This window comes from Silene latifolia, chromosome X, assembly GCF_048544455.1.
Source record: "Silene latifolia isolate original U9 population chromosome X, ASM4854445v1, whole genome shotgun sequence".
In the NCBI taxonomy this organism is placed as follows: domain Eukaryota; kingdom Viridiplantae; phylum Streptophyta; class Magnoliopsida; order Caryophyllales; family Caryophyllaceae; genus Silene; species Silene latifolia.
The window spans coordinates 339,011,666-339,034,972 of record NC_133537.1 but is presented as its reverse complement, the minus strand read 5'-3'; positions in this window follow the sequence as shown (position 1 = coordinate 339,034,972).

Sequence of the window (23,307 nt, the reverse complement as noted above, 5' to 3'; positions counted from 1 at the left end):
CGCTTTTTTTAAGTGAATACGTAGGCAATCCTTCACCGGATTCAACCCAATATACCTAAAATGTAAATAGAAGGACACTTGCATTGCATTTGAAATTCGACAAGAATAATTAAAGAAAATCACGGCGGTTTCTTAACCAATTCAACCTTTTTTATTCCATTCAAATTCTAAGTAATAATAATAATACGGCAAATAATAAAAAAATAGAATAGGCTAGGATTCTAAAAATCCCTCCTTTTTATTACAATAATAATAATAATAATCAAATAATAAGTAAGGACTCGGGCTATTCCTCCATCTTCCCCTTGCCCTTGTCAGTCTTGTCATACTTCTTGTCACGACCTCGAGCTGGGCGCTCTTGCACCACTTCAGACCTAATCACCAACGGTCTTTCTCGAGGCCTGACTCTTCCATTCTTGCCAACCACCATTTCCGCAACAGGAGTAGTCTTTGATTTCTTCAAGGATGAATGACCTGAAATCCAGCTTCTTCTTCTCCTTCCTCGGATGCTTCTCCTTCTCTTTCTCTCCCTCGCGTACCTTGTAGTCGACGTGCTCGCGTTTCCTCGATCTCTCGCGTTCTTCCGAAGTTGCAGCCTTTCTCCACCTCAGATAGGAATCTGACACCCACAAAGCATTGGCGGAGAAGCTCAAGAACCACATGTTCCTTTGGGCCCATTTGATAGCCCACTCCCTTCGGCTCTCGGTGGTAAGCGCTACAGCAGTCTGCGGAACTTTATCAAGCCTCGGGATAGTCTGCTTCAGCCCAACCTGCCTCATCAATCTCTCCGGAAAGATGCATACCATGAACTCTAATCCCGGAATGCGCACGGACCTAGTGGGATCCAAAGAAGACACTCCAAAGAATGAGACTTGAGATGCCACCACGGTGCGACCCACCTAATCAACGGGCCATCGTCATTCTTGACTTGTTCTTCCAATAGTCACAGACCCGGGTGAAGTCCACCATGTACAACCGCGTCCTCATCGCAATCATACGGGAATGATAGGAAAGTGTATGAACTGGGGGCTCGAGCAGTCGGAGCCGTTCCATAAGCCAAACCTACCAAAAGCAGGTATTAGACACCAAAAACGGAAAAAAAAAAAACGAAAAGAAAAAAAAAAAAAAAAAAAAAAAACGAAAAAAAAAAAAAAGGGTGTCTTTTACCTGTAAGATAACGGGACTCCCCAGAAATGGAAGATCGCGGTTGGATTTCCTATTATCCAAACCCAGAATAATCTCCCCTAAGCACAAGCAAGCTGGGCTCCTGCGCAGCTCCATTTGCTCGATAAGACCCAAAAGACGGGGATCACCTCGCAAATCTTCATCAACGTGTCCATGAAAGACATACACATGCAGCAAACAGAAGCCAAATGCTCTCCTCCTAGCAACATAAGAAACTGTGGGATCAGCTCTGTTGATGAATCGGTCTACAAAATCCAGCATTCACACGCCTTTCGGGGTAACCAAGCGATCCACCTCGAGTCTAGTCAATCCGAGCAAGTCTCTGAATTTGGTCTTATACCCTTGTGAAGTGGAAGGAATAGCGGGTAAGTGCTCGGGATCCCACCCACCAATAGCAGCAATTTCCTCCGGAAAAGGACAAATATCACCACCTGGGAACGCGAAAACATGACAATTTGGGTCCCAGTAGTCAAGGCAAGCATCCTAGAACGGTTTTACCACCTTAATGAGTTTCAAACTCAATAGAGACCCAAGGTTATGAGCACCCATGTCGTGCTTCTCAACATTCGAGAATTCATTAGTCCATTCCTTCAAGCGGATCTCCAAAGTATTCATGATTACAATTTTCTCTTGAAAATTTATTTTGGGAGTTTTTATGTGGATTAACGGAGAAGAGACGAAAGAATTATATGATTTAAAGCTTCGTCGACGCTTCTATTTATACTAATTGCTGTTTCCAAAAATCCGCCAGAAGAGACACACTTGGGAACAGGCGCAGCTCCTGCTGCGCCTATTCAAAGGTATGCAGCTCATGCTGCGCCTCTTCCTCAAACGAGCTTTCTGTGATTTCCGCGTTTGGATCTTTCCTAATTCTATAACAAATAATTTCCTATTCCTACGGGTTTTTGTTTTGGTAAATCCGAGCAATTTACCATGTTTCATGTTTCCTAAATTCGCGGGCACGCATTTCGAGGCGACGTCGACACATTCGCCATTTTCATCTCACTTAATTCTTTTTTTATTATTTTCATTCATTTATTTATTTCATTTCTTTTTAGGAAATTTCAAATTTTTTTTTTTTAGGAAATAATTTTCTTTTATTTTCATTTTTTTAACAAATTTCAACATTTTCATTTCTACACTTGTAGATTTCTCTTTTTTCTTTTTTTTAGGGGGTAACCCTCCCTACCGTCCGGTCATTTCCGACAATCCGGTCATTTCCGACAAAATTTTTGCATTTTTTTTGCATTTTTGTCCTTTTGAGTCTCATTTTTGCGCTAATTGAGGCCATATGTATATAAAATGTATGTTTTGCGTGATTTCTATGTGAATTTCGGCAGCATGACGGCGTAAACCGTTGTCTACCAAACCTGTTCAAGAACTAACCTGCAGATACAAGCAACACAACCCAGCAGCAAAGGCACTCAGGCCGTCATATATACAAATGTACAAACAAACTGGGGGCTTGCGCCCCAAATCAAACCCAAAGTCCAGGCAAACTGGGGGCTTGCGCCCCAAACAAGTCCAAAAAACATTCAAAATCAGATGTACAAGCCAACAGAACTACGCAGACTACTGCTGAGCACCCTCCAACTCAGCAACCCTCGCCGTAAGAGCAGCAATCTCGGCGTCCCGAAACTCGAGCTCCCTCGACAAGCGAGCCGTCTCCTCCCGAGACTGGGCCAACTCTCGCTCCAGCTCGCGGTCGCCCTGTAAACAACAAATTGGCTCATGTCAATCAACTCAAACAAGACTAAAAAATCAGAAAATCAAAAGAAATCGAACGAGGTTCATACCTGACGACCTCGACCACCGACAAGTGCCTCGATGGCGGTAGCTCGTAGCCGGTTGGCCACCCTCCATAGTGCCACAAACCGGGATGGCGCGACCGCATTTCAAAAGAAATTCTCGAAAGTGAACAAGGTCAATCAAATGTGTTCTTACACGAAAGGTATATAAGCCGGAGGCTCACCCTCCGAATCGATGCTTTGCGCGATCGTCTAGGCCAAGATCCGTCACGCCTACGTCAAAGTCACGCAACTCGGAGATCGTCGTCCTCCCGGTCGCGTCGGTGTACTCAAGAGTCTCGGGGTACACTGGGGCTCGACGCCCGCCGCCTCGACCTCCTGCAAAGACAAATAGCTCTCATTAATCGATGATCTTTCATCATAACTCTCGAAATCAAATCAAGAAAAGTAAAGGATACTCACCACTACTGGCCAGTACGCCAACCTCCCGTACAGGAACGCCGAGTAGTCCTCACCAGGCAGAGAAGGTCGTCGCCATCGGCACCGGCCCAGTCCGCCTCCTCTCGGCCTCGTGGGCTCCCCGAACATCGTCCTCGGAGGGTCAATGGGAACCGTCAACGCGCCCGAGAGCACCGACGAGCCAAACGCTCGCCCGGATACCACACAGACCCATCGACGTCCACAACAAGAAATGACTCGGGCTCCTAGGTCGAAGGACCTCAGCAACAAAAGGAGGCGCTCCAGCGTACTCCGCCCAAGGTCTGGGTACCCACTGCGACAAGATAAGGTAAAGATCATTCCTATGATCAATTAAAAGCAAAGGACAAAAAATATAAATGAATACGAGTGGGATACTCACACTGCTCAGCTGAAGGGCGTTCACTTCCCGCCGATAGACATTGTGAGAAGAGCGCTTGCTCTTCGTCCGGCACATCACCCAATCCCTCACCACGGGATAGGCCTTCTCCAGTGGCTCCGTCCTCTTCGGCGCGAGACTCGGGAAGTAAGAGTACACCCATGCCTATAAAACGAGATGATCAATAAACGATCTTTCGTGATTCGATAAAGAAAAGAATTCATTTTGGTCTAAAGGAAGGTTCATACCTCCAACAGTAGTCCAGGTCCTACAGCGCCAGGAGAAGTCCCCTTCTCCATCAACTCCGGACGAACCATGGCCCTCATGAAGCGGATGAGGACAAAAAACCAGCGATGACCCGGTCCCCGTCCTAGGGAACTCAGGTCAGAAAGGAAGGGAAGAAGCTTCGTCGATAGCCTCTCGCCCTTGTCTCCGAGGTAAATCGAAGACAAGAACCACCAAAGCCACGACGAGCTCTCTCGGTCACCAGTATGTAAGGAGGAGGAGGAGCTCCCCCTCCCATCGATCGTCACCAGCTCCGGGGTCTTCCCCGCAAAGTAGTCTCGGACGTAGGTACTGGGTACCAAGCCCGGCACTGCAACAGCCTTCGGCGATAAGTTCCAGCCGATCAACCTCCTCGCCTCGGCCGAATCCGCCCTCATAGCAGTCTCCGGCCACACCACCTCCTCGGTCCCACACGGCAGACCAGAAATCATGCCGTAATCCTCCAGAGTAACTCCCACCTCACCGAAAGGCAGGTGAAACGTGGAAGTCGTGTCCCAGAATCGATCCAAGAAAGCGCGGACCAGGCTAAGGTTGGCCCGCAACTTCCTCTTCACGATATCCCTCCAGACCTGAACCAGAGGACCAAACGCTCCACGCTCGATCATGGCCCTCTCCTCCGCCGACAGCCGCTCGTAGTGCTCCATCGCCGTCGTATAACCCGAGAACGACCTGATGTTCCCGGCCTCCTATTATGATTTGAAACAAGGCTATCTTTAGTTTTGAATGAAATTTGCAAGAAATTTGGACAAAAAAAAAATGAAAGAGAATAGGTAATGTGTAGTGAATTCTTATTTACCAAACTCTTCACCGTCCTGTAGGACAGGTGACCCTCTGCAGCCCACACGAGGTGCCTACTCTCCCAGGTCTCAGCCCACGCAGAGGCTCCCCTCAGCTGACGACCTCCGTGCCTGACGTTGGCCCGTCTCGGGGCCTCCTCCTCCTCCTCCTCGACGGCCTCCTCCTCGTGAGCCTCGCCTCCAGTGGCCATCACCGCATCGGTGAAAGTCTGCTCTAAAGCCTCCTAAACAACAGCAGCGTCTATCTCCATGGGAGTCCTCCCAGAAGTAGAAGCCTCATCACCTGCAACATTAAAGTAAATTTAGGCCGCGTCACATGACGACAAGCCTTTGTTAAGGAGTTTTCGAGCCTCCGGAGCCCTGAAAACTGTCCTTTCTGGCCATCTTTGGTCATATTCCTGCCAACCCAATCACTCGTGTGATAAATTGGGTCAAATCAAGTCTGAGTCAAAGCCTAGTCCCGGGTTCAAGTCGAAAATTCGGCAGCATTTCGTTATAACGACGATTATGCCCTAGAAAGGTGCCCTGAAAAAGTCGTCACAAACCAAAATTTCGAGATGACAGGAAGTTTACCCATCATCCAAGGATCCCAAATATCAAATTTCGTCGCCAATGGACAATCCTAAGGCTATTTTCGAAGCAATTTACGGTTCAGCTGTAAAACCGTCTCAAAATTCGCTCAAGGGCTCAAAACTCGATGAAAATTCAAAGTAAATACATGGTTGTGTTCCTAACATTGCCTACTATCCATTTCTAGCATCAATTTGGCAATGCAAATTCATTTGGGGGAAAAGCCCCAAATTTTCGATCAAAAGGGTCGAAAACCCTAACTCTTGCGGCTCAAAATTCAACAAGTGCAGAAGATTAATGCAAGATTAAGACACATACCTCGATTAGTCATGTCTAATGCAAGCTTTTGAATCCAACCTCGACGGAAATGGTGAAGATTTGAGAGAGAAATTGAAGGAATTGAGTTTCGAAATAATGAGACATAAACCTTCTGATTTCGCGTTTTTACGCAGAATTGCCAATTTGGGGAAAAGACGCACGCGGCGGCGCTGCGCCTCTTCCAAGAGACGCAGCTCTTGCTGCGCCTCTTCCTTGTGTTCCCTCCATACGAATTTTCAAAAATCCGTTATGAGTTCGTTATTAGTGGGCCCATCTTTGGGTGCGCCTCTTCTTCAATGCTATTATGTTCTTTTGGTCCGTTTCGACGATTTTCTTTCGTTCCGATCCGCATTTTATCCAGCACGACAGTATTTTGCAGTATTGTCCCAGATCATTTTATCCCGCGCAGCGATATTTTGCGATGACGCTCAACTCATTTCATCCGGCGCGAGAGTATTTTGCGATCTTGCTCACTCAAGATTTCTTTCACGACGATCAAGATGTTCCTAATCGTCTGTCCCCAGCGCAGTAGTATTTCGCAGTACTGCTCACTCGAGATTCCTCTCACGACGATCAAGATGTTCCTAGTCGTCGATATTTCCCCAAAGAAGAGTTCGCTTGAGACCAACGCAGCGGGTTCCCAGCGAGTTTCTACCGACGCCCGTCCTGCTTTCAATATTTCTTGTTTCCCCGCGGAGTCCGACAAGGTGTCGTTCTCCAGAAGTTCCTATACCCAAAACTTAATTACCTCTAGGTTGAACTCATATTTGACCTCCTTCCCGTCAATGCTTTCCTTTAGGGTCCCACACCCTAGCACCAATCCTTATATATCTTTTAGGTCTTACCCTTAGCTCCCAAGCTCAAACCTTAGCTCCTATGCAAACTCCGGAAGCATCTCGAGAAGAAGTCTCAGGTATGGTCTCTTCTTATGGCTGGCGAGCCTCCTTACGTAGTCTAATGGACTTTAAACGACCCTCCCCGATAAGTCGACGGACTCTAAAATGTTCCCGACGACAGGTCCTTGGTTCAGACCCCTTGAACCGCCTCGCGTCGCCATAGTCGTCAGGTTGTAATCTTCGATTGACCTGATGGCTATACTTTGACTTTCGCCTTCTCCAAGCCTCAGTCAAAGTGGGGGCTCTGTAGACACCTCGTTTCTGCACCTCCCGCAAACCACCCGGTGATGATTGGGCCGCATGTTTGATTCGCGGAACGATTTGTGACAGTTCGTAAGATTATCGTCAGGTGATTGCTCAAATATCAATGTCTACCTCTTAGTTGTCATCTACGTCCGGATACGGTCGTTTTGGCAGTAATTAGAGTACATTCGGAGTCCGGGTCAAAAACCGTCTCCATTTTCTCGATAGTTTGTTAAATCCCGAGTCGAATGTTACGGAATGTTCCGGATATTTCTATTCCATATTTCATAAATTTTATCTTTTGGCAAATAATATCCCGTAATATTCAAAAGATAATCGAATTATTTCCGTCCTACAATAACTCAAACGCGGAAATCTTTCTTGACGAGAAAACCTCACGGGAACAGACGCACGCAGCCAGTCTTTGCGCCTCTTCCAAGGGACGCGATGGGCTGCTGCGCCTCTTCCCAGGCCCTTCTTTGCATGATCTACGTATCTTTTTTATATCTTTCCGAGATTCACTTCCAAAGAGTCTCCGAAACCCTATTCCTTCACGTGATTAGTATAAATAGGAGCTTTCGTTCCTCATATTTCTCACGCGAGTGTCCGCCCTTCTCTTCTCCCTTTGCATTCTAGACTTCGTTCTTACTAATTGGCGCCTACGTGCTTGGACTTCCGACCACGTAAGCTCGGATCTTTCCGGGTACCAGCCTCTCCGTTGCATGACCGACCAATTTGACCAACTACACTCAATCAACTTAATTAATCAATCGTTTTCCTCTTACGAGGGCACTCTTTCCTTGCATTCGCGTCGAGCATTCACTAGTCGATTTTCTTAGTTCATCTCGTTCCGTCAACATGTAAGTCTGAGGGTGTAATAATTCTCTTTATTTATTGTATTTTTATTTACCGTATCATCATTGTAAGGTTTATGTCGAAAATACCGTTAAAATCGATTTCTAAAACCCTTTGTTAAAATCTGTTTTTGCGGATTTCCGATAGAACGACATCGAGAAAAGACGCAAAGAATCGCCGCGCCTCTTGAAGGAGCGCGAGTTCCTGCTGCGCCTCTTCGTGAGGCTGCCGCAGTTCCTGCTTCTTTTCTTCTTCTTCGTCCTCTGTTATTCCGTCTTCCTTATTTGTTTTCGTATGTTTGTCTTTAATTTTCTCACATGATAGTTCAATAATTCACATGTACATAATTTATTCATCATTAATATGTTTAATTCGTTTAAATCCGACTTAAATCCCAAGTAATTCATATTTGCGGGTTTTCGTCATTAATATTCAAACCCGGATTTTAGAGATTCAATTCGTTCATATTGAGTTTCTGGAATTCGTCATTGATATAGTTTTCATCTGTTTATCCATTAATTCGTCATTAATTTGTCATCAATTCATCATGTTTAGTTTGTTCTATTCACCGATGTCACTAATTAATCATTCATTAACATCGTCCCTTCACATAATTAATCCGTTTAATTCCGCCTCATTCATGTTTACTGTTTTTATGACTAATTCATATGCTAAATAATCTGTTAATCACTTTCTTTTTTTTTTTTTTTTTTTATTTTTTTTTTTTTGATGACGAGGGGGTTGAGTCCCCCCCGGGCCCATGCATTCCCGCACCACCACATGGACCATGTAAGCCACCCCCTTTGGGGGCTGCAGTGGCCAAGTGATCATCGCCCCAACTGGTAGTCGAACCTGGGACCTCTCAACTCCTGCATTTCTGCAAGCTTCAAGGTTTAACCCAGCTACCACTGGACTAACACCACTTGGTTAATCACTTTCATCCGAGTAATTATATCAATTAATCCCTAAAATTAACAATTAAACATTAACGATTTGCAGTTCCGGCTTCACAGCCAGAACTCACCCTTGGAACAGACGCAAAATCGCTGCGCGCCTCTTCCGAGAGGGCGCGATTCTCTTTGCGCTGTTCGAGATGAGTTCTGTCCCTGAACTCCATTTCTGCCTTGACCTAGTTTAATTAGTCTACATATTAACTAACTATTATCCGTAATATCACTAATTCCTGTTCGTTTATTTCATTAATTTTATTCTTTTATTTCTTTTTCTCAAATCATCCGTTTTAGCGGTATTTTCGACATAAATCAATAAATCCTTTGTAACTAATGTAATTTTCATTATTATAATTTATATTCATTGTATTTATTGCTTTTTGTCATTTGTATGTTTTCACATGTAAATGAACATTAAATCCTACTTTGACCCAATTGTTTGCTAATTATGTGTCAACCGACTTAGTTAAATTTTCACATGTTAGGACTAATCTATGGATGTTGCATTGCATGCATATAGCCGACGATATATCGAGTACGAATAACTTCCCTAATCATTAGTAGAGGCCGCTATCGAGGCGGGCGGGATTAGGTGTTCGATCAAAAGAGCTTCCTAATACGTACCCTCACCCCTTACTCCAGATCTCCGTGAGCACCCGTGTTCATTGGCATCCACGAGAGTCATTCTAGACATAGAATGCTAAGGGTAACGATTGCTTAGTGTTCATGTCACTACTTTGTGTCTTGACATGACACGAGGTATTCGAACGGTTCCAATTTCCCATAAAAATTGGTGGCGACTCCTTACAAAATGCAAACGCTTGTCTCCCGTTTCTCACCAAGCGCCCCCGTGGGCGGCCCGCTGTCCACAACGGTTTTTCGGGATTCCGGAACAAAATTCTCCGAAAATCACATAGAAAGTTCCTCGGGTCAGATAAAGCGGCCACGCAAAGTTTGAGCACCAACGGAAAACATTTGTGGTGCCGGTGTGCCACAAACCAGCATTCGCCGAAACTCGGATTATTGTGAAAAATGTGTTAAAGCTCGTTATATGAGGCTGAAATCGAACAGGTTGATTCCTGAAATCGAACAGGTTGATTCCTGAAATGAGCTCGGACGCGTGATTGAAAAACAGGGAGAAAAAGAAACAGGTCCGTACGACCTTCGAGCAACGGCTGAAATTGAAATGTATAATACACGGTTTTTCGGGATTAGGGGTCCCTAACAAAATTCTCCGGAAATCACATAGAAAGTTCCTCGGGTCAGATAAAGCGGCCACGCAAAGTTTGAGCACCAACGGAAGACATTTGCGGGTGCCGGTGTGCCACAAACCAGCATTCGCCGAAACTCGGATTATTGTGAAAAATGTGTTAAAGCTCGTTATATGAGGCTGAAATCGAACAGGTTGATTCCTGAAATCGAATAGGTTGATTCCTGAAATGAGCTCGGACGCGTGATTGAAAAACAGGAGAAAAAGAAACGGTCAGGTCCGATTTACCTTCCGAACACCAAATTGAAATGTATAATACACGGTTTTTCGGGATTCTGGGGTCCCGGAACAAAATTCTCCGGAAATCACATAGAAAGTTCCTCGGCTCAGATAAAGCGGCCACGCAAAGTTTGAGCACCAACGGAAGACATTTGGGTGTGCCGATGTGTCACAAACTAGCATTCGCCGAAACTCGGATTATCGTGAAAAATGTGTTAAAGCTCGTTATTTGAAGCTGAAATAGAACGGGTTGATTCATAAAATCGAACAGGTTGATTCCTAAAATGAGCTCGGACGCGTGATTGATAAACAGGGAGAAAAAGAACTAGGGTCCGGTACGACCTTCCGAACGGCTGAAATTGAAGTGTATAATACACGGTTTTTCGAGATTCCGGAACAAAATTCTCCGGAAATCACATAGAAAGTTCCTCGGGTTAGATAAAGCGACCACGCAAAGTTTGAGCACCAACGGAAGACATTTGCGGGTGCCGGTGTGCCACAAACCAGCATTCGCCGAAACTCGGATTATCGTGAAAAATGTGTTAAAGCTCGTTATTTGAGGCTGAAATCGAACGGGTTGATTCCTGAAATGAGCTCGGATGCGTGATTGAAAAACACGGGAAAAAGAAACAGGGCCCGGTACGACCTTCCGAACGGCTGAAATTGAAATGTTTAATACACGGTTTTTCGGGATTCTAGGGCCCCGTAACAAAATTCTCTGGAAATCACATAGAAAGTTCCTCGGGTCAGATAAAGAGTCCACGCAAAGTTTGAGTAGCCACGGAAGACATTTGGGGGTGCCGGTGTGCCATAAACCAGCATTCGTCGAAACTCGGATTATCGTGAAAAATGTGTTAAAGCTCGTTATTTGAGGCTGAAATCGAACAGGTTGATTCCTGAAATCGAACAGGTTGATTCCTGAAATTAGCTCGGACGTGTGATTGAAAAACAGGGAGAAAAAGAAACAGGGTCCAGTACGCCTTCCGAACGGCTGAAATTGAAGTGTATATAATACAAGGTTTTTTGGGATTCCGGGGTCCCGGAACAAAATTCTTCTGAAATCACATAGAAAGTTCCTCGGGTCAGATAAAGTGGCCACGCAAAGTTTGAGCACCAACGGAAGACATTTGGGGGTGTCGGTGTGCCACAATTCACAAAGCAGCATTCGCCGAAAATCGGATAATCGTGAAAAATGTGTTAAAGCTCGTTATTTGAGGCTGAAATCGTACAGGTTGATTCCTGAAATCGAACAGGTTGATTCCTAAAATAAGCTCGGACGCGTGATTGATAAACATTGAGAAAAAGAAACAGGGTCCGGTACGACCTTCCCAACGGCTGAAATTGAAGTGTATAATACACGGTTTTTCGAGATTCCGGAACAAAATTCTCCGAAAATCACATAGAAAGCTCCTCGGGTCAGATAAAGCGGCCACGCATAGCACCAACGGAATACATTTGCGGGTGCCGGTGTGCCACAAACCAGCATTCGCCGAAACTCGGATTACCGTGTAAAATGTTTTAAAGCTCGTTATTTGAGGCTGAAATCGAACAGGTTGATTCCTGAAATCGAACAGGTTGATTCCTGAAATGAGCTCGGACGCGTGATTTTAAAACAGGGAGAAAAATAAACAGGGCCCGGTACGACCTTCCGAACGGCTGAAATTGAAATGTATAATACACGGTTTTTCGGGATTCTGGGGTCCCGGAACAAAATTCTCCGGAAATCACATAGAAAGTTCCTCGGGTCAGATAAAGTGGCCACGCAAAGTTTGAGCACCAACGGAAGACATTTGGGTGTGCCGATGTGTCACAAACTAGCATTCGCCGAAACTCGGATTATCGTGAAAAATGTGTTAAAGCTCGTTATTTGAAGCTGAAATCGAACAGGTTGATTCCTGAAATCGGAGAGGTTGATTCCTAAAATGAGCTCGGACGCGTGATTGATAAACAGGGAGAAAAAGAAACAGGGTCCGGTACGACCTTCCGAACGGCTGAAATTGAAGTGTATATAATACACAGTTTTTCGGGATTCTGGGGTCCCGGAAAAAAATTCTCCGGAAATCACATAGAAAGTTCCTCGGGTCAGATAAAGCGGACACGCAAAGTTTGAGCACCAACGGAAGACATTTGCGGGTGCCGGTGTGCCACAAACCAGCATTCGCCGAAACTCAGATTATCATGAAAAATGTGTTAAAGCTCGTTATTTGAGGCTGAAATCGAACAGGTTGATTCCTGAAATGAGCTCGGATGCGTGATTGAAATACACGGGGAAAAAGAAACAGGGTCCGGTACGACCTTCCGAACGGCTTAAATTGAAATGTTTAATACACGGTTTTTCGGGATTCTAGGGTCCCGGAACAAAATTCTCTGGAAATCACATAGAAAGTTCCTCGGGTCAGATAAATCGGCCATGCAAAGTTTAAGCACCAATTGAAGAGATTTGGGGGTGCCGGTGTGCTACAAACCAGCATTCGCCGAAACTCGGATTATCGTGAAAAATGTGTTAAAGCTCGTTATTTGAGGCTGAAATCGAACAGGTTGATTCCTGAAATCGAACAGGTTGATTCCTAAAATGAGCTTGGACGCGTGATTGATAAACAGGAGAAAAAGAAACAGGTCCTGTCGACCTTCCGAACAGTGAAAATTGAAGTGTATACACGGTTTTTCGGGATTCCAGAACAAAATTCTCCAGAAATCACATAGAAAGTTCCTCGGGTCATATAAAGCGGCCACGCAAAGTTTGAGCACCAACGGAAGACATTTGCGGGTGCCGGTGTGCAAACCAAAGATTCGCGAAACTCGGATTATCGTGAAAAATGTGTTAAAGCTCGTTATTTGAGGCTGAAATCGAACAGGTTGATTCCTGAAATCGAACAGGTTGATTCCTAAAATGAGCTTGGACGCGTGATTGATAAACAGGGAGAAAAAGAAACAGGGTCCGGTACGACCTTCCGAACGGCTGAAATTGAAGTGTATACACGGTTTTTCGGGATCCCGGAACAAAATTCTCCGGAAATCACATAGAAAGTTCCTCGGGTCAGATAAAGCGGCCACGCAAAGTTTGAGCACCAACGTGTAGATACCTCATTTCTACACCTCCCGCAAACCACCCGGTGATGATTGGGCCGCATGTTTGATACGCGGAACGATTTGTGACAGTTCGTAAGATTATCGTCAAGTGATTGCTCAAATATTAATGTCTACCTCATGGTTGTCATCTACGTCCCGATACGGTCGTTTTGACAGTAATTAGAGTGCATTCGGAGTCCGGGCCTAAAACCGTCTCCGTTTTCTGATAACTGTTAAATCCCGAGTCGAAATGTTCTGGAATGTTCCGGATATTTCTATTCCATATTTCACAAATTTTATCTTTTAGTAAATAATATCCCGTAATATTCATATAAGATATTAAGGAAATCGAATTATTTCCGTCCTACCATAACTCAAACGCGGAAATCTTTCTTCAGCAGGAGGAAACCTCCTGGGAACAGACGCAGCAGTTGCTGCGCTTCTTCCAAGAGACGCAGTGGCTGCTGCGCCTCTTCCCAGGCCCTTTTCTGCGTGTTTTTCGTATCTCTTTTTCATATCTTTCCGAGATTCACTTCCAAAGAGTCTCCGAAACCCTAATTCCTCCGCGTGTTTAGTATAAATAGGAGCCTTCGCTCCTCATATTTCTCACGCGAGTGTCCGCCCTTCTCTTCTCCCTTTGCATTCTAGACTTTGTTCTTACTTATTGGCGCCTACGTGCTTGAACTTTCGACCACGTAAGCTCGGATCTTTCCGGGTACCAGCCTCTCCGTTGCATGACCGACCAATTTGACCAACTACACCAATAATCAACTTAATTAATCAATCGTTTTCCTCTTACGAGGGCACTTTCTTTGCATTCGCGTCGAGCATCACTAATCGATATCTTAGTCCTTCTCGTTTCGTCAACATGTAAGTCTGAGGGTGTAAATTCCTCTTTTATTTATTGTATTTTACCTTTTCGTATCATCAATTGTAAGGTTTATGTCGAAAGTACCCTTAAAACCGATTTCTAAAACCCTTTGTTAAAACCTGTTTTTGCGAATTTCCAGTAGATAACCGTCGAGAAAGGACGCAGCAACTGCTGCGCCTCTTCGAAGGAGCGCAGTTCCTGCTGCGCCTCTTCGTGAGGCTGCCGCAGTTCCTGCTTCCTTTCTTCTTCGTTTGTCCTCTGTAATTCGTATTCAAATTCTGTCTTTTGCTTGCTTCGTCTGTTAATTCTTCGTCGTAGTATCATAATAATTCCACATATGTTATAATCACCGTCATTATCATGTTTAATTTGTCATAGATCCGACTTAAATCCCAAATAATCCAATATTTGCGGGTTTTCGTCATTAGATTCAATTCCGGGTTGTAGAGATTCAATTTGTTCATATTGAGTTTATGGGATTCGTCTTTGATATAGTTTTTATCTGTTTATTCACATATTCGTCGCATATTCGTCATTAATCCGCCATATCTAACGTAGTTAATTGATTTAATTCGTAGGACTCTTTAATATTTTTCACTTCTATTATTATTTCATCATGTAATTAATCCGTTTGCATCCGTCTCATTCATGTTTTACTGCTTTTATGACCTATTCATGTGTTAAATAACCTGTTAATCATTTTCATCCGAGTAAATAATTTAATTGATCATTAAAATCACCAATCGACATTAACGGCTTGCAAATACGGCTTCACAGCCAGAACTGAGCCAAGGGACAGACGCAGCGTCTGCTGCGCCTATTCCAAGGGACGCAGCTCTACTGCGCCTGTTCCTGGCTGAGCTCTGTCCCTGAACTCCGTTTCTGCCTGACTTAGTTTAATTAGTTTACGTATAACTAACTATTATCCGTATTATCACCTTCTGACTTGTTCGTTCAATTATTCTTTTATTCTTTTTTCTCAAATCATCCGTTTTAAAGGTATTTTCGACATAAATCGCCTATTCCATTGTAATTATTGTAATTTTCATTATTGTAATTCATAGTTATTGTATTTCTTTTATTGTTTGTATGTTTTCACATGTAAATCAACATTAAATCCCAACTCCGACCCAATTGTATGCTAATTAATTGTCAGCCGACTTAGTTAATCTTCACATGCTAGGATTAAAACTTGGATGTTGCATTGCATGCATATAGCCGACGATATATCGAGTACGAATAAACTTCCCTAATCATTAGTAGAGGCCGCTATCGAGGCGGGCGAGATTAGGTGTTCGATCAAAAGAGCTTCCTAATACGTACCCTCACCCCTTACTCCAGATCTCCGTGAGCACCCGTGTTCATTGGCATCCACGAGAGTCATTCTAGACATAGAATGCTAAGGGTAACGATTGCTTAGTGTTCATGTCACTACTTTGTGTCTTGACATGACACGAGGTACTCGAACGGTTCCAATTTCCCACAAAAATTGGTGGCGACTCCATACAAAATGCAAACGCTTGTTTCGTTCTCACCAAGCGCCCCCGTGGGCGGCCCGCTGTCCACACAACGGAAGACATTTGGGTGTGCCGGTGTGCCACAAACCAGCATTCGCCGAAACTCGGATTATCGTGAAAAATGTGTTCAACCTCGTTATTTGAGGCTGAAATCGAACCGGTTGATTCCTAAAATGAGCTCAGACGCGTGATTGAAAAACAGGGAGAAAAAGAAACAGGGTCCGGTACGACCTTCCGAACGGCTGAAATTGAAGTGTAAATACAAGGTTTTTCGGGATTCCGGAGTCCCGGAACAAAATTCTCCGGAAATCACATAGATAGTTCCTCGGATCAGATAAAGCGGCCGCGCAAAGTTTGAGAACCAACGGAAGCCATTTTGGGGTGCCGGTGTGCCACAAACCAATGTGTTAAAGCTCGTTATTTGAGGCTGAAATCGAACAGGTTGATTTCTGAAATCGAACAGGTTGATTCCTGAAATGAGCTCGGACGCGTGATTGAAAAACAGAGAGAAAAAAAACAGGGTCCGGTACGACCTTCCAAACGGCTGAAATTGAAATGTATAATACACGGTTTTTCGGGATTCTCAGGTCGAGAGGGACCTGGGGTATACTTTGACTTTCGCCTTGTCCAAGCCTCAGTCAAAGTGGGGGCTCTGTAGATACCCGTATCCGTCGATATTGGAATTTATAGAGAACCCGACAAACACCCGATGATGATAGGACACATGTATTTATTTAGTTGTCATTGTCATTATTTGGGTTCGTTTTACGATGTAGAATGAGCGTCGTCGACGGAGTATTTTAATTTAAATGATATTTGAATTAAAGTTTTTTTTTAGGTGATTTCAATTCATTTTACTTTATTTTGAATTTATTTTCTCAAGTTTATTTTATTGAAAATAAAATAAATATTTGATTTGAAAAATCATTTTATGAGTATATTTGATTTGAAAAATCATTTATTTTAATGTGTTAATCGATTTGAAAAATCGATTTTAAAAGCGAAGAAAACTCGTTTTAAACACACGTTTTTGAGCTCGATTTTAGCTCGGTTTTTGAGCCCGTTTTCTTTACGAGTTGGCACGAATATCGAGTACACTAACCAACCTAGACCACTACCCATCCAACCCAGTTCGAACCCCCTTAACCACGGCCCAAATCATGCCCCAAATCACCCCCACAAACAGCCCGCACCAAACAGCCCCCCCTGTTTTGCAGCTCGAATCCCGAGCCCAAAACCCGCTCCAAATACCACCAAAACCCGTGCCCATTAACCCTAACCCATACCCTAATATCTTACCCATATTACCTTACCTTAACCACCAAGAAAACCCCGCATACGAACCCTAGAAAACCCCCCAAAAGCTGCTGGACAGCAGCTATGCTCAACAGGCCCGACTGCCTCTCCCCCTCTTTTACCCTACTTTAACTCCTTATAAATACCCACCCTTCACCATACATTCATTCCTCTAAGTTATCCATACATCCTACCTTCACTCACAAGCTTTAAACCTCAGAAACAAACCCTAATTGGCTCTCAAAAACCCTCCACAAAACCGACATACAAACTGAAACTGTTTGTGTGTCCTCCTCGAAAACAATTCGTTCCTCCCTCAAACCTCCATAAAAACTCGATTTTCTTGTTCCTAATTAACCACATAACATCCATCTACACATTAGACAAAGATTTACGAGCCAAATTGCCCTTGAGAGTACACGAAATCCCTCGAAAAACAGAGTGTTATACACTCTGTTTTCGCGGTTTGTTCTTGTCTGTCCAGTTCTGTTTGTGCTCGTTTTTCGTGCCCAATAACTCAAAATGAGCAGGGGTTGCTTTAATATCTCTGTTCTCCTCTCTTTCTAGTTTTCAAAACATCTTTTAAATCGAATTTTCATCGTGAAACGAGGGAGAAATCATCGTTTGAAAGTTGCTGTCCAGATTGGCCAAAAACGCGTGTTTGCTTTGTTTCTTCGTCGACGACGGCCTCTCGAGATAAAATCTACCATCGATTACGACCCAAGACGGTGTCAACGATACATGTAGGTTGAGGGTGCATCAAATCCTCCTCTTTCTCCTTTTTTATTTCGTTTTTTATGTTTGTTTTTCTTATGGTTTATTTTTGTTTGTTTATCGCTTTTATTTATCGTTTAAATTAACTATGAAACTAGTTTAGTCCGAGTATGAGTTAAAGTACCACCATGAACACCCGCGTTGACTTGAGATGGGAAAAGAAACCGCTACATCAGTCGGTCGTACACCCCCGTCTCATTTACATATCCTCGTGTTCAAGGTAAGGCATTAATAAAACGAATTCTGACTTCGCTCTTCGCTTTTGACCCCTCTCTTGTTTCGTGTGATTCGACCCACCCTAGGACCATTCACATGTTAGTATGACCTCTGATTGTTAACATATAACTCGTTTAGATGACATTAGATCAATTTAATAATCTAATTAGACACGATAGGTGGCTTCGACATAAGCTTTAAAATCAACTAACAATTCTGTAACTTAATTGAATGCATCTTTCTCTTTCACTAATTTTCTCGCTAGCATGGAAGTGCGTGCTTAACACCTTTCCATTTGCACTCGTTGACAAATTAGAATTGTTTTTAACCTAGTTCGTAATTACTTAATTTAATTTATAATTAATTAACCTTTAATTTGTTTTACTTGTTTCTAATATTGTAAATTTTGTTTTTATTATTTTTTAAGGTTCAAAATATGTAAATTTAATTTAGTGAATTTTTCCGTAATTTATTTTGCTGATTTCGAAATTAAAATGCAATTAACTTTGTTTTCTACAAAAAACCGTGCACTGCACGGGTCTGTTCTGACTTCTGATCCGTGCACTGCACGGGTCTGCCAGTTTTAGTTTCTTTTCTTCTTTTGTTTCTTTAATTGTTTACTAATCCTATTTTAATAAATATGGATTGGTGAATAATTTTAATAAGTTGGGTTCAATTTAATTAATAAGTTGTACCTAATTTATTTCAAGCCTTTGTACTTATTTATTTTAATTTAATTAGTTTAATTCTAATCTAATTTGTTTATTAACTAATAATTCGGCTAACATCTTTAATTAGTCTAACTTAGCTTTAGCTTTTTTTGTTTACATTTGTTTCGTTTATTAAGACTTAATAATTTAAGTTGTATTTTGTTAGTTTGTATTGTAATCTGAGTCAAAGTAATTACTATAGTTGTTGTAATTAGATTGAGTTGTAATTTATTTCTCGTTGTGTCGGCATGAAATGCCTGGGTTGTAATAGGATAGATCCCAATGGCTCCCCCATTCCTCCTAAGCCGTGTTTGCGCATCTTTTATTTTAAATCAACCAACATGCTAAAACAACTTTGACAAAGTTAGTATTCATGCATTAAACGACATAGAAATTGTTGTCACATGTTAGGGTTTTAAAACGATATTTGCATATCATATATCGTAGTAGCTATGACCTTGTTTGAAATCCGATACTTGACTTAGTAGAGGCCGTTATTGACGGGCGGGGTTAGGTGTCCTTATGGGCTTCCTAACACGTACCCTCACCCCTTACTCAAGATCTATGGTTTGCGGATCCGTCTAAATACCATTGGATTACGAGAGTCATTCAAATCGAGTGATATAGGGTACAAGTCTTTATCTTTAATCACTCGTAGTCGATTGGCTTTATGCTTTTCGATGAAAGGTGTAAAGTTGACTTGAACGGTTCCAAGTTCCCAAAAAACTTGGTGGCGACTCTAATTGGTCTTAATTCGATTCGAAAGAACCTCGAGTCGATTATGCCTAGTGTGGATCCCGCGGACGCAGTTCCCGAGGGCCTTGTCCACAGAAATCGAACAGGTTGATTTCTGAAATCGAACAGGTTGATTCCTTAAATGAGCTCGGACATGTGATTGAAAAACAGGGAGAAAAAAAAAACAGGGTCCGGTACGACCTTCCGAACGGCTGAAATTGAAGTGTATATAATATACGGTTTTTCGGGATTCCGGGGTCCCGGAACAAAATTCTCCTAAAATCACATAGAAAGGTCCTCGGGTCAGATAAGTGGCCACGCAAAGTTTGAGCACCAACGGAAGACATTTGGGGGTGCCGATGTGCCACAAACCAGCATTCGCCGAAACTCGGATTATCGTGAAAAATGTGTTAAACCTCATTATTTGAGGCTGAAATCGAACCGGTTGATTCCTAAAATGAGCTCGGACGCGTGATTGAAAAACAGGGAGAAAAAGAAACAGGTCCGATTTACCTTCCGAACGGCTGAAATTGAAGTGTAAATACAAGGTTTTTCGGGATTCCGGAGTCCCGGAACAAAAATCTCCGGAAATCACATAGAAAGTTCCTCAGATCAGATAAAGCGGCCGCGCAAAGTTTGAGCACCAACGGAAGACATTTCGGGGTGCCGGTGTGCCACAAACCAGCATTCGCCGAAACTCGGATTATCGTGAAAAATGTGTTAAAGCTCGTTATTTGAGGCTGAAATCGAACAGGTTGATTCCTGAAATTGAACAGGTTGATTCCTGAAATGAGCTCGGACGCGTGATTGAAAAACGGGAGAAAAAGAAACAGGTCCGATCGACCTTACCGAACGGCCAAATTGAAATGTATAATACACGGTTTTTCGGGATTCTGGGGTCCCGGAACAAAATTCTCCGGAAATCACATAGAAAGTTCCTCGGGTCAGATAAAGCGGCCACGCAAAGTTTGAGCACCAATGGAAGTAATTTGGGAGTGCCAGTGTGCCACAAACAAGCATTCGCCGAAACTCGGATTATTGTGAAAAATGTGATAAAGCTCGTTATTTGAACCTGAAATCGAACAGGTTGATTCCTGAAATCGAACAGGTTGATTCTTGAAATGAGCTCGGACGCGTGATTGAAAAACAGGGAGAAAAAGAAACAGGGTCTGGTACGACATTCCGAACGGCTGAAATTGAAGTATATAATACACGGTTATTCGGGATTCCGGGGTCACGGAACAACATTTTCCGAAAATCACATAGAAAGGTCTTCGGGTCAGATAAAGCGGCCACGCAAAGTTTGAGCACCAACGGAGGACATTTGGGGGTGCCGGTGTGCCACAAACCAGCATTCGCCGAAACTCGGATTATCGTGAAAAATGTGTTAAAACTCGTTATTTGAGGCTGAAATCGAACAGGTTGATTCCTGAAATGAGCTCGGACGCGTCATTGAAAAATAGGGAGAAAAAGAAACAGGGTCCGGTACGACCTTCCGAACGGCTGAAATTGAAGTGTATAATACACGGTTTTTCGGGATTCCGGGGACCCGGAACAAAATTCTTCGGAAATCATATAGAAAGTTCTTCGGGTCAGATAAAGCGGCCATGCACAGTTTGAGCACCAACGGAAGAAATTTGGGAGTGCCAGTGTGCCACAAACCAGCATTCGCCGAAACTCGGATTATTGTGAAAAATGTGATAAAGCTCTTTATTTGAAGCTGAAATCGAACAGGTTGATTCCTGAAATCGAACAGGTTGATTCCTGAAATGAGCTCGGACGCGTGATTGAAAAACAGGAGAAAAAAAAAAGCGATGTCGATCGACCTTCCGAACGGCTGAAATTGAAGTGTATAATACACGGTTTTTCGGGATTCCGGGTCCCGGAACAAAATTCTCCGGAAATCACATAGAACGTTCTTCGGGTCAGATTAAACGGCCATGCAAAGTTTGAGCACCAACGAAAGAAATTTGGGAGTGCCGATGTGCCACAAACCAGCATTCGCCGAAACTCGGATTATTGTGAAAAATGTGATAAAGCTCTTTATTTGAAGCTGAAATTGAACAGGCTCATTTCTGAAATCGAACAGGTTGATTCTTGAAATAAGTTCGGACGCGTGATTGAAAAATAGGGAGAAAAAGAAACAGGGTCTGGTACAACCTTCCGAACGGCTGAAATTGAAGTTTATAATACATGGTTTTTCGGGATTCCGGGGTCACGGAACAAAATTCTCCGGAAATCACATTGAAAGTTCTTCGGGTCAGATAAAGCGGCCACGCAAGGTTTGAGCACCAACGGAAGACATTTGGGGGTGCCGGTGTGCCACAAACCAACATTCGCCGAAACTCGGATTATCGTGAAAAATGTGTTAAAGCTCGTTATTTGAGGCTGAAATCGAACAGGTTGATTCCTGAAATCGAACAGGTTGATTCTTGAAATGAGCTCGGATGCGTGATTGAAAAACAGGGAGAAAAAGAAACAGGGTCCGGTACAACCTTCCGAACGGCTGAAATTTAAATGTATAATACACGGTTTTTCGGGATTCCGGGGTCACGGAACAAAATTCTCTGGAAATCACATAGAAAGTTCTTCGGGTCAGATAAAGCGGCCACGCAAAGTTTGAGCACCAACGGAAGAAATTTGGGAGTGCCGGTGTGCCACAAACCTGCATTCGCCGAAACTCGGATTATCGTGAAAAATGTGTTAAAGCTCGTTATTAGAAGCTGAAATCGAACAGGTTGATTCTTGAAATGAGCTCGGACGCGTGATTGAAAAACAGGGAGAAAAAGAAACAGGGTCCAAAAGTCGACCTTTCCGTGCAATTTGAAATTGAAGTGTATAATACACGGTTTTTCGGGATTCCGGGGTCCCGGAACAAAATTCTCCGGAAATCACATAATAAGTTTCCCGAGTCAGATAAAGCGGTCACGCAAAGTTTGAACACCAACGGAAGACATTTGGGGGTGCCGGTGTGCCACAAACCAGCATTCACCGAAACTCGGATTATCGTGAAAAATTTGTTAAACCTCGTTATTTGAGGCTGAAATCGAACTGGTTGAATCCTGAAATCGAACAGGTTGATTCTTGAAATGAGCTCGGACGCGTGATTGAAAAATAGGGAGAAAAAGAAACAGGGTCCGGTACGACCTTCCGTACAGCTGAAATTGAAGTGTATAATACACGGTTTTTCGGGATTCCGGGGTCCCGGAACAAAATTCTCCGTAAATCACATAGAAAGCTCTTCGGGTCAGATAAAGCGACCACGCAAAGTTTGAGCACCAACGGAAGACATTTGGGGGTGCCGATGTGCCACAAACCAGCATTCGCCGAAACTCGGATTATTGTGAAAAATGTGATAAAGCTCTTTATTTGAAGCTGAAATCGAACAGGCTGATTCCTGAAATCGAACAGGTTAATTCTTGAAATGAGCTCGGACGCGTGATTGAAAAACAGGGAGAAAAAGAAACAGGGTCCGGTACAACCTTCCGAACGGCTGAAATTGAAGTGTATAATACACGGTTTTTCGGGATTCCGGGTCCCGGAACAAAATTCTCCGGAAATCACATAGAAAGTTCTTCGGGTCAGATAAAGCGGCCACGCAAAGTTTGAGCACCAACGGAAGACATTTGGGGGTGCGGTGTGCCACAAACCAAGATTCGCCGAAACTCGGATTATCGTGAAAAATGTGTTAAAGCTCGTTATTTGAGGTCAAAATCGAACAGTTGAATCCTGAAATCGAACAGGTTGATTCTTGAAATGAGCTCTGACGCGTGATTGAAAAATAGGGAGAAAAAGAAACAGGTCCTGTTTACCTTCCGTATGGTGAAATTGAAGTGTATAATACACGGTTTTTCGGGATTCCGGGGTCCCGGAACAAAATTCTCCGGAAATCACATAGAAAGCTCTCCGGGTCAGATAAAGCGACCA